Source organism: Propithecus coquereli, unplaced genomic scaffold (genome assembly GCF_000956105.1).
Source record: "Propithecus coquereli isolate 6110/MARCELLA unplaced genomic scaffold, Pcoq_1.0 Scaffold123, whole genome shotgun sequence".
Taxonomy (NCBI): Eukaryota; Metazoa; Chordata; class Mammalia; order Primates; family Indriidae; genus Propithecus; species Propithecus coquereli.
In genome coordinates this window covers 3,390,352-3,399,987 of record NW_012136414.1, presented here as the reverse complement: position 1 = coordinate 3,399,987, position 9,636 = coordinate 3,390,352, and the positions used below count along the sequence as shown (strand labels likewise).

General features: G+C 35.9%; 1 pseudogene; it reads left to right on the top strand.

Annotated features, from left to right (window-relative positions):
* The first annotated feature begins 8,834 nt into the window (after positions 1 to 8,834).
* Positions 8,835 to 9,430, top strand: LOC105804990 (annotated as a pseudogene).
* Positions 9,431 to 9,636: the final 206 nt, after the last annotated feature.

The window sequence follows — 9,636 nt, the reverse complement described above, 5'->3', positions numbered from 1 at the left end:
ACATATGTTTGTTGGCCATTTGTCTATCTTCTTTTGAAAAAATTCTGTTCATGTCTCTTGCTCACTTTTTGATGGGGTTGTTTGTATTTTTCTTGCTGATTTATTTGAGTTGTTTGTAGATTCTGGATATTTGTATTTTTTTTTTTGATGTATAGTTTGCAAATATTTTCTCCTATTCTGTAGGTTACCTGTTTGTTGATTATTTCCTTTGTTGTGCAGAAGCTTTTAATTTAATTAAATCCCATTTATTTATTTTTGTTGTTGCTATGTTTGCCTTTGGGGTCTTAGTCAAAATTCTTTGCCTAGGTCTATGTCTAGAAAAGTTTTTCCTATGTCTTCTTCTAGAATTTTTATTGTTTTATACCTTACATTTAAGACTTTAATCCATCTTCAATTCATTTTTGTATATGCCAAAAAATATTTATTAAGAGCCTACTTTGTTGAAAGCACTATTCTAAGCATTGTGAAATATATAAAAAAGTCTGGAATGCAGTCCTTATTTTCAAAGAAATTACATTCATGCTAGAAAGACCAATGAAAGAGATGTGATAAACTGAATAGCAATATAGGAGACTTTACAAATAGTCCCTGACTAGTTGTCAAATTGGACTTTCACACATTAGGTGATTAGCAAATATTTGTTAGGGAGAAGGAAGAGAGGAGATCGGGAAGGATGGGGGGAGAAGAACCAGTGAAGAAGGTGAAAGATAGGATTACATTGCAGATTCCCATGCTACCGGATAGAGTAATCAGGCAAGGTTCCCTGGAATAGGTGTGGCTTCATCATAAACTTGGTGGACGGGCAGGATTTGTACTGACTGGGAACAGGGTATTTCAGATGAACAGAGTAGCACGGATACATGGATATGTACACAATATCTCTAAGGAGAGTCAGTAAGTTAATTTGGTTGGAGCAGAGAATTTATATGTTACTCAACTTTGTAAAATGAAGGAGATATGGATAATTGCCACCAAATTATGAAGGTCCCTGTGATGGATAATTTTACATGTCAACTTGACTGGGCCATGGAATGCCCAGATTAAGTGTTATTTCTGGATGTATCTGTGAGTGTGCTTCTGGATGAGATTAACAATTGAATAGGTAAACTCAGTAAAGTAGATTTCCATCTCCAATGTGTGGGGGCCTCATCCAATACATTAAGGGTCTGAATAGAACAAAAGGTGGAAAAAGGAAGAATTTATCCCTTTTCGTTCTGTCTCACTGCTTGAGCTGGGTCACCTCATCTCATCTTCTCCTCACCTTGGGCTAGAATTTACACCATTGACTCTGGTTTTCAGGACTTCAGACTCAAACTGAATTATACCATTGGCTTTCCTGGGTCTTTAGTTTTTGTAGATTACAGATTGTGCAACTTCTCAGCCGCCATAATCATGTGAGCCAATGCCTCATAATAAATGACCTTTTATGTATACACATAGATAAGTAGATATAGATATAAATATAAATATATATCTCCTGTTGGTTCTGTTTCTTTGGAGAACTATGACTAATACAGTCCCTATTAAGAAATTTGTATTTATAGGCAGAAAGATACCCTTGATGTTTGTAGAATATTGAGCTGTTAGTGAAATACCTTAGGTATTGCATAAAGGAGATACAGGCAGAGAGACCAGGCAGAGGCATCATTAATACACACACACAGGTATACATGTACGTATTATTTTATCTATGGCAATCTTTCTATGATGTCTGCAGATAAGATTTCTCAAATTTTGTCTGAACCGACTATTCACATATTCAAAAAGTGTTATCTGTTAACAGTGTTTATTTTATTCTAGTCTGTTATTTGATTTCATATTCTTTAAGTTAAAACAAATGAAGGGTCATAATGAAATATGTGGAACATTATTTTTATTAGAGCAATACATGCTTATGGGTTTCTCTTATTCTGTTCAGGCTGCCATAAAAAAATACCTTGGACTTGGTAATTTATAAACAACAGAAATTTATTTCTTACAGTTTTGGAGGCTGGAAAGCCCAAGATCAAGGTGCCAGTCGATTTCATGTCTGGCTAGAGCCCCATTCCTATAGATTGCACCTTCTGTCTGCGTCCTCACATGGCAGAAGGGAAAAATGGCCTCCTCAAGCCTCTTTTATCAGAGCACTAATCCCATTCATGGGGGTGAAGCCTTTATGACCTAGTCACCTCCTAAAAGCCCTACCTCTTAATATCATCCTTGTGGGGGTTAAATTTCAACAAATGAATTTTTTGGGGAACACAGATATTCACACTAAACAGGGTTACATCAAATGCAGCCAAAGAACTTATCTCTGCCCTCTGTTCTACTCCTCACAGGTAAGTTTCTTTCTTTAACTGTCTCTTTTAGTTTGAGGTGATAATTACCCTCATAACTCTAAATGATGTGCTTGTGCCTCTATTTCTTGACTAATAAAATTTCTAACATATCTCTTGACTTTATAATTCTAAATATGAGGATTTTTCTTATACTACTCCAATTTTCCTTAATTTGATGTTTTTATATCATTACTTTAGGTTTTTTTAAGATACGTTTGTAACTTTTAGTAATATTCTTAACCTCGTTTTTTTTTAATCATCTTCTGACAACACTTTTATACTCTCTCTTTGTGAGATGAGGAAGTGAGTGTTCCAGTCCTTCTCTCCACAGGTTCTCTTTCTCCTAAAAGTCCAATTCATAGCTACACTTTTACTTTGATCTTGTCAAGATTATTAAAATTTGCAAACTGTCCAGAAACCCCAACCAAGTCTTTCATGTTTTGACAATACATTGATGATAAAAGGTGAAAATCAATAATTAATATCTAATACCTATGTTGGTTTGACCACACCCATATTATTCAATGCTGAGCCAAGTTCAAGTTTGTTCAAACCAGTTTCCTTTCTAGAAGCCCATTGCCTTCACCTCTTGGTCATCCTGAAAAAAAATGGTTTTTAGAGTTAAGGTCAACTCAATTCTCCTTTTAAATGCTTCATCAATTATTAAGTTCACGTCATATTTAATTTGCTTTTTATCTAGACAATGAATTTCATGACCAGGGCTTTTTCCTTGTTTTTTTGAGGTTTTTAATTGCCTGTGCTTTTAATTTGCATTGGTCATATTCATTATAACCTGGTTTTTTTTTTTTTACTTTTTCTTGTTCTTTTCTTATGTACTTAATATGTCCTGATTGCTCTAAAAATATGAGAGTCCTTCTGAATATCTTTATTTTGTTCAGGCTCTATGTCCTTGTTATTATTCTCTTTCCTGCTTCTGGTTTTCCTCATTTGCCCAGTTATCCATTTGGTTATGCATTTGGGGCTCTCATAGAAGAAAGGAGTACCTGGCATTTTACCCTTCCAGGGAATTACCTTTGGCACCTCTGTGTGGGGGATGGTTGTGATTCCCGCTCAACTCTGCAAATCAATACAGTTCTACCCTTCTTTGCTGTGGGCGGAGGGGTAGTGATCACAGTTTTTTTCTTTTGCTCCACCAGAACAAGCCTGCTCTGGTAGCCCTGGGGCTATGAAGTTTACCTTTAGGGGAAATGGGCAGAGAATCCGTTGTCTGCCTCCAGCTTTCCAAATTCCAAGAAGAGGAAGAATTTCAGTGCTTGGGGAAGTAACACAAAAGCTTTTCTTGAAGGGAATGCCAACTGGCTGGGCTCAGTGCTGGGGTTAGGGTGGTGGGATGGACACACAGACCAGTGCAATGGTCCATAAAATATCTTTTATTGACTCCCCTGTTTCAACTTCACTTCTTTCCTATGCTTGGTCATCTGCTAAGTCTAAACCCAGAGTGTCTTGAGGGTCCTATTAGACAGATATTTTTCACTCCCTCATAGGTTATTTGGGGCCGAATTTATTCATTGTTTCATTTAAAGATTCACTTCTATTCTCTCTGACTTTTAGATTTTTTAAAAAAAAACATTTGTAGATTGATAACTTTTCCCAGCCAATACTTTGCTCTTGCAGATATTTTGGGGCATATTCTTTTTATACTACCTCATCTCACCCCCACTCCAGTTAGTGTTTCAGAAAAGATGGGAGGCAAACAGGGATGTCAATCATTGTCTTCTATTTTCTCAGAGACATCGCATAGTTTAGAAGCCCTAATGAAAGAATCTCTAGGTTCCAAGAGGAAATTCAATATGAAGGAAAAGAAGTAGAGGTTGCTCCTTGAGAAGTCACATGGTACGAGGAAACAAACACACAGTGGCAATGAGCTACTGATCATTTCTCAGCCTCATGAAAAGAAGTGGGCCAAGCTGATTTTTGATCAATAAATGTACTTGTATTTTTAGAATCCTTTATTCCTGTCCTTTCCACTGTATCTGTTTCAGCATTTTCTCTATTACAAGTTTGCTTCTTCACTTTAGATTTCTTGACTCAGTGTTTTGAAGAAGAATGTTTTCTTTCACATCTCTCTGTGTGATGCCTCCACAAAAGAATCTAATCAGAATTTTTGTTTTATCACCATCATCATCATTGTTATTATTACTTAAAGGATTGGATTTCACTGATTTTTATTTCTAACCTCTTAAAATCCCTTTGGATTTTTAATCTGCAATTCCCAGTGTTTGCCAGTTTAGTATCATGTGCAAATTAGTTAATGTGCAGTTTAGCCTTTCTTTGAAATCAGTAATTAAGATGTAAAGTAAGACTGAGCCCAAGACTAATTCCCTGGGCTTCCCACTGGGACCTCTCCTGAGCTCCATAACTCTTTTATCACCACCTCTGGTTTATCCTCTTCCAGCCAAATCTCAAGCTATTTTGCTAGGTATATAATTAAGTTGATTTATGAGGGTCACTAGATTAATTTTATTGTATAAAATGTCTGATACGTATATTTATTTTACTTAGCTTTGCATTTACATACATTGAAACATTATAGCCAAAGAATAGAAGAATATTTTCCGTTAGGCTAACCTTGACGTTTTCTGTTAGATGATCACTTAGTCTAGAGACATACACAGACTGTCTCTTAATATTAATTCTATCATTTAACTGCAGCCAAAGTTCATCATCTAGAATACAATTATATTTCAATGATCTTTTTCTTCTTTCTTATTTGTTGTTTTTAAAATATTTTTTCCAGTTTGCTAGTATTATATCTTTACTCTTCTTTACGATAAAAACAAAAATTTATCTCTACTTTAGTAAATCTATTCACTTATTCCCTGATCAGCCATAAAAGAATCTTTTGTTTTGGGGTCTTAGGCATTTTCTATTAGCTGCCAATTATCTATGTCTCAGACTGACATTCAAATAATTAAATATTCAGGTGCACTGATCTTGCCACCAAGGGTTTTATGAGCATTTGAGAAATTTGTTTAAGTTTAATTGGGAAATTAAGCCATGGGGCAATGTTACTGCAAAGCTATACTGCTGTGCTCTGAGTAACTAGACTAATCTAGGTCAGAAAAGCACAATAGGACATACAAACACCCAAAGAACGCAAAATTGTGCTTTTAATGACTGCCAAATTCTGAGATACTTTAATCTTCCCATTCTGGGACTCTGTCTTCCTCTGGTGTGCAGATGAGGCTCTGGTTTATAACCCAAATTTTCTTAATGATTTCTGGTCCGTACCTCTTCCCTCTGGCTCTCCTTTCTCTCTTCAGAACTTACTCAAGTATTTTATTACTTGTGTGTTTGCAAAACAAATTGCTTTTTCCTCTGTAGTATCAGATAATATTACTAGCACTCTCAGTTAGACTCTGGTTTCTCCATTTCTTGGAAATGCATCCAGATGAGCAGTAAACATTTTTATTTCACTATAAATACATGAGAGTTTATGATGCATACAGAACGGTGGAATGATTGATTGATTCTTCCCGACTGATGGTTAGCTACCTCCTGGCAGAACAGACTCAATGAATGGGCCTTTTTCATTTTATATCTTCCTTAAGAACTTTTCTTTATTTTTTTCCTTAATGTATCAAAAGCAAAAGCAAAAGAAAAAGAAGAAAAGAAAAGGAAAAAAAAAAATAGAAAGGAAAGGAGAGAGGAAGGGAGGAAGAGAGAAAAAACATGAGAGCATGTGAACTTGTTCCTGATTTTGAACTCAAACTTTTCCATCTATTTTCTATTATGGTCACAGTCCCTAGGCTTTATTTTTTTTAACCAAAACCTCCTGGATTCTCCTTGGGTGAAAAATTTTGAAGCTACTGTGCAGTGACATCTCTCCTTTTTGCCTTCTTAGTAAGGAGAGGGATTAATGGAAGACATGTAAATTGCCTTAAGAGACAGTTTTATGTTTTTCAGACTACTGAAACTGTGACCCTTATAAGATGAACACAGAGACATTAAGTTCATTTCTTAATAGAAGTCTTAATTAGTAGTTTGAGTAAATTAAAGAGAATATTGTCACTGTTGTTCCAAGTTTAGCGATTTGTTGTAAATTGGGTACTTACCTCTCTCCATCAGATTTAATGAGTGTCTGTGTGATTTTGGCTTGTTATTATTGTATTATTGTCTTTGATTTGCTTTGTCTTGACTGTATACTATTTTCTTCTTCTCCCTGCTATTTTACATCAATGGTGACTTACAGCAAAGCTCTGCTATACCTAAAATACAATATGTAAGAATAATTAGGATGCTTTTTTGTTTCTCCATGCATATGATATGAGCACAGCACACCCAATACATACATGAAATACATAATCTTAAATATTATTATTTTTTAATAAATTTTATTTATTTATTTATTTATTTATTTATTTATTTATTTATTTTGAGACAGGGTCTCACTCTGTTGCCCGGGCTAGAGTGCCGTGGCGTCAGCCTAGCTCACAGCAACCTCAAACTCCTGGGCTCAAGCGATCCTCCTGCCTCAGCCTCCCGGGTAGCTGGGACTACAGGCACGCGCCACCATGCCCGGCTAATTTTTTTAATATATTTTTAGCTGTCCAATTAATTTCTTTCTATTTTTGGTAGAGACAGGATCTCGCTCTTGCTCAGGCTAATCTCGAACTCCTGAGCTCAAATGATCTGCCCGCCTAAGCCTCCCAGAGTGCTAGGATTACAGGCGTGAGCCACCGCGCCCAGCCCTTAAATATTATTTGAATCATATTAAGCTCATTTTTATTCTGTGTACATTCTCTTCTTGGTTAAAAAATCATTTACAATTGCTTATTTTTTCAGATAATATGATAGACTAGATTAGCAACATAGGAATAGTCACATTCTTAATAGTGAAGTAGAATTCATTTACCTCATAAATAGTCACTATTTGCCACCTCTAGCTGTATCAAATCGTTTTGGAAACAGAACTATGACTGTAAAAACTTTTAGCCCATGACATGGAATTAAACTATGAACCCACAAGCATCTTCACTGGATATGCCATTAAAATGACATACCTGTGAAGCTATATGGAAACTTAGAAATCAGCTACTCTATCCTTTCAATCAAGAATAAGATAACTGAAGTTCAGAGAATATTTCAGCCAAGGTAGTACAGAATGCTTGTAGCAGCTACAGGACTAGAATCAAGCCATTCCACTTGCCCTCCATAAGATCACGGCTTCATACAAATTATAGAAAAACTAAAGGAAATACATACTTGTTATTTAAGAGGGAATAGCTAGTGGTTATAGCCAGACCCAGTGTAAACCTCAGGAAATATACACAAATGAAAAGATAAATTTGTGAATTATAAAAGTAATGGGTAAGTTGACAATTATTGAAAGCTTTTGGCTCTGGCTTAGAGAGAAATGATCAGAGTACAAGCCACAAAAGTAAATGGCCTGAGTTAATTGGATTGATATTAAAATCAGTTATAAAAGAATCCACCATTTAAATATGCCAACAACTTAAAACACTAAGACCGTTTCCAAATGTGTTTATCCTTTGTGTTACATAAATTTTTTTCCTAAAATTATTAAAATCTGAGAATTATGTCTTAATTTATATCTTGTCCTTCCATTAAATAGGATATTTAATTAAGAATGGAAGAGGTCAAGTATCATGGACACCATTAGATGGCAGCATTACACAAAACTATTGTTTCCCTCCTGTAAAAAATCATGTTTTAAATTGCCAAAAAAGTTAGTTTACAATGTAGTTAACATACACTACAGATTGAATGGACAATAAGTTTTAAAATTTAAAACAATGAAATGAAAATTGGAGATTGTGATACAAGAGAATGAGACAGAACTTAGAATGAGAATAGGAAGGTTGGGAAAGAGTCATATGATCAAGAAAGCCAACGACAGGTTAAAAGATGTACCTCAGGAAGACCGACAGGGCTTCTGTCTACCACGCTGGCTCCCTTGCTGTGTGATGGCGTACATGGCCCTGCAAAGTCTGGTAAATTTCTTTTTATCAAGATTACTTTGTTAAAAAAATACTAAAAGAAAAGTCATCACTCTGCGATGTTCACTCTAACTTCACAATAAAAAGTAACACATATTCCTTCTATCATTTGATGAGTAGAGATTGGTAATTTTGAGTTTCTAAGAGTTGGGTATTTACCTAAGTATAATTTTGTATGATAATGATTTAGCATGTAAAAAATACCTTTTAAAGAAAAGATTTAAGTTTCATAAATCTGTTTTAACAATAGTAATCCAATTCTTTTTGGAGACAGGTGTTATCCTACACAAAGTTTGAAAATAGTATATGCAATGTAATTTGCTCTGAAGGTTTGACTTGCCTAGTAGACTTCCTGTATGATGAGTGTTAAAAGAAAGAAAAAGGTTACAGAGCGGAGAGAGAGAGGAGGCTGCATCTGGCTCCTGCTCTCACAGCCATTGCAGTTCATTGAGCTCCATAAAGACAGCTCTGGGACGAGCGAGGGCAGGATGGGCACTGGGCGACTCTGTGCTTTGCTGAGGGAAAATAACTAAATATGGGCAATGGAGATCCTAAGAAGCCAAGAGGCAAAATGTCATCATACTCATTCTTTGCGCAAACTTGCTGGGAGGAGCACAAGAAGAAGCACCCAGATGCTTCAGTCAACTTCTCTGAGTTTTCTAAGAAGTGCTCAGAGAGGTAGAAGACCATGTCTGCTAAAGAGAAAGGAAAGTTTGAAGATACGGCTAAGGCAGGCAAGGCCAGTTATGAGAAATGAAAACCTATATCCCTCCCAAAGGGGAAACAAAAAAGAAGTTCAAGGATCCCAATGCACCCAAGAGGCCTCCTTTGGCCTTTTTCTTGCTGTGTTCTGAGTTCCGCCCTAAAATCAGGGGAGAACATCCCGGCCTCTCCGTTGGTGACGCTGCAAAGAAACTGGGAGAGCTGCAGAGTGACATTGCTGCAGGTGACAAGCAGCCTTATGAACAGGTGGCTGCAAAGCTGAAGGAAAAGTATGAAAAGGACATTGCTGCACACCAAGCTACAGGAAAGCCTGATGCAGCAAAAAAGGGAGTCGTCGAGGCTGAAAAAAGCAAGAAAAAGAAGGAAGAGGAGGAAGATGAAGAAGATGAAGATGATGATGATGAATAATTTGGTTCTAGAACAGTTTTTTTCTTGTGTATAAAGCAGTTAACCTCCCTGTACACAATTCACTCCTTTTAAAGAAAAAAATTGAAATGTAAAAACAATTAAAAAGAAAAAAAAAGATTGAGAGAATAACTCCAAACTTTTTACATCCCAAAATTATGTATACGGTACAATAAGGTACAATAGATCGGGTGCCTAGGTAGTATTCT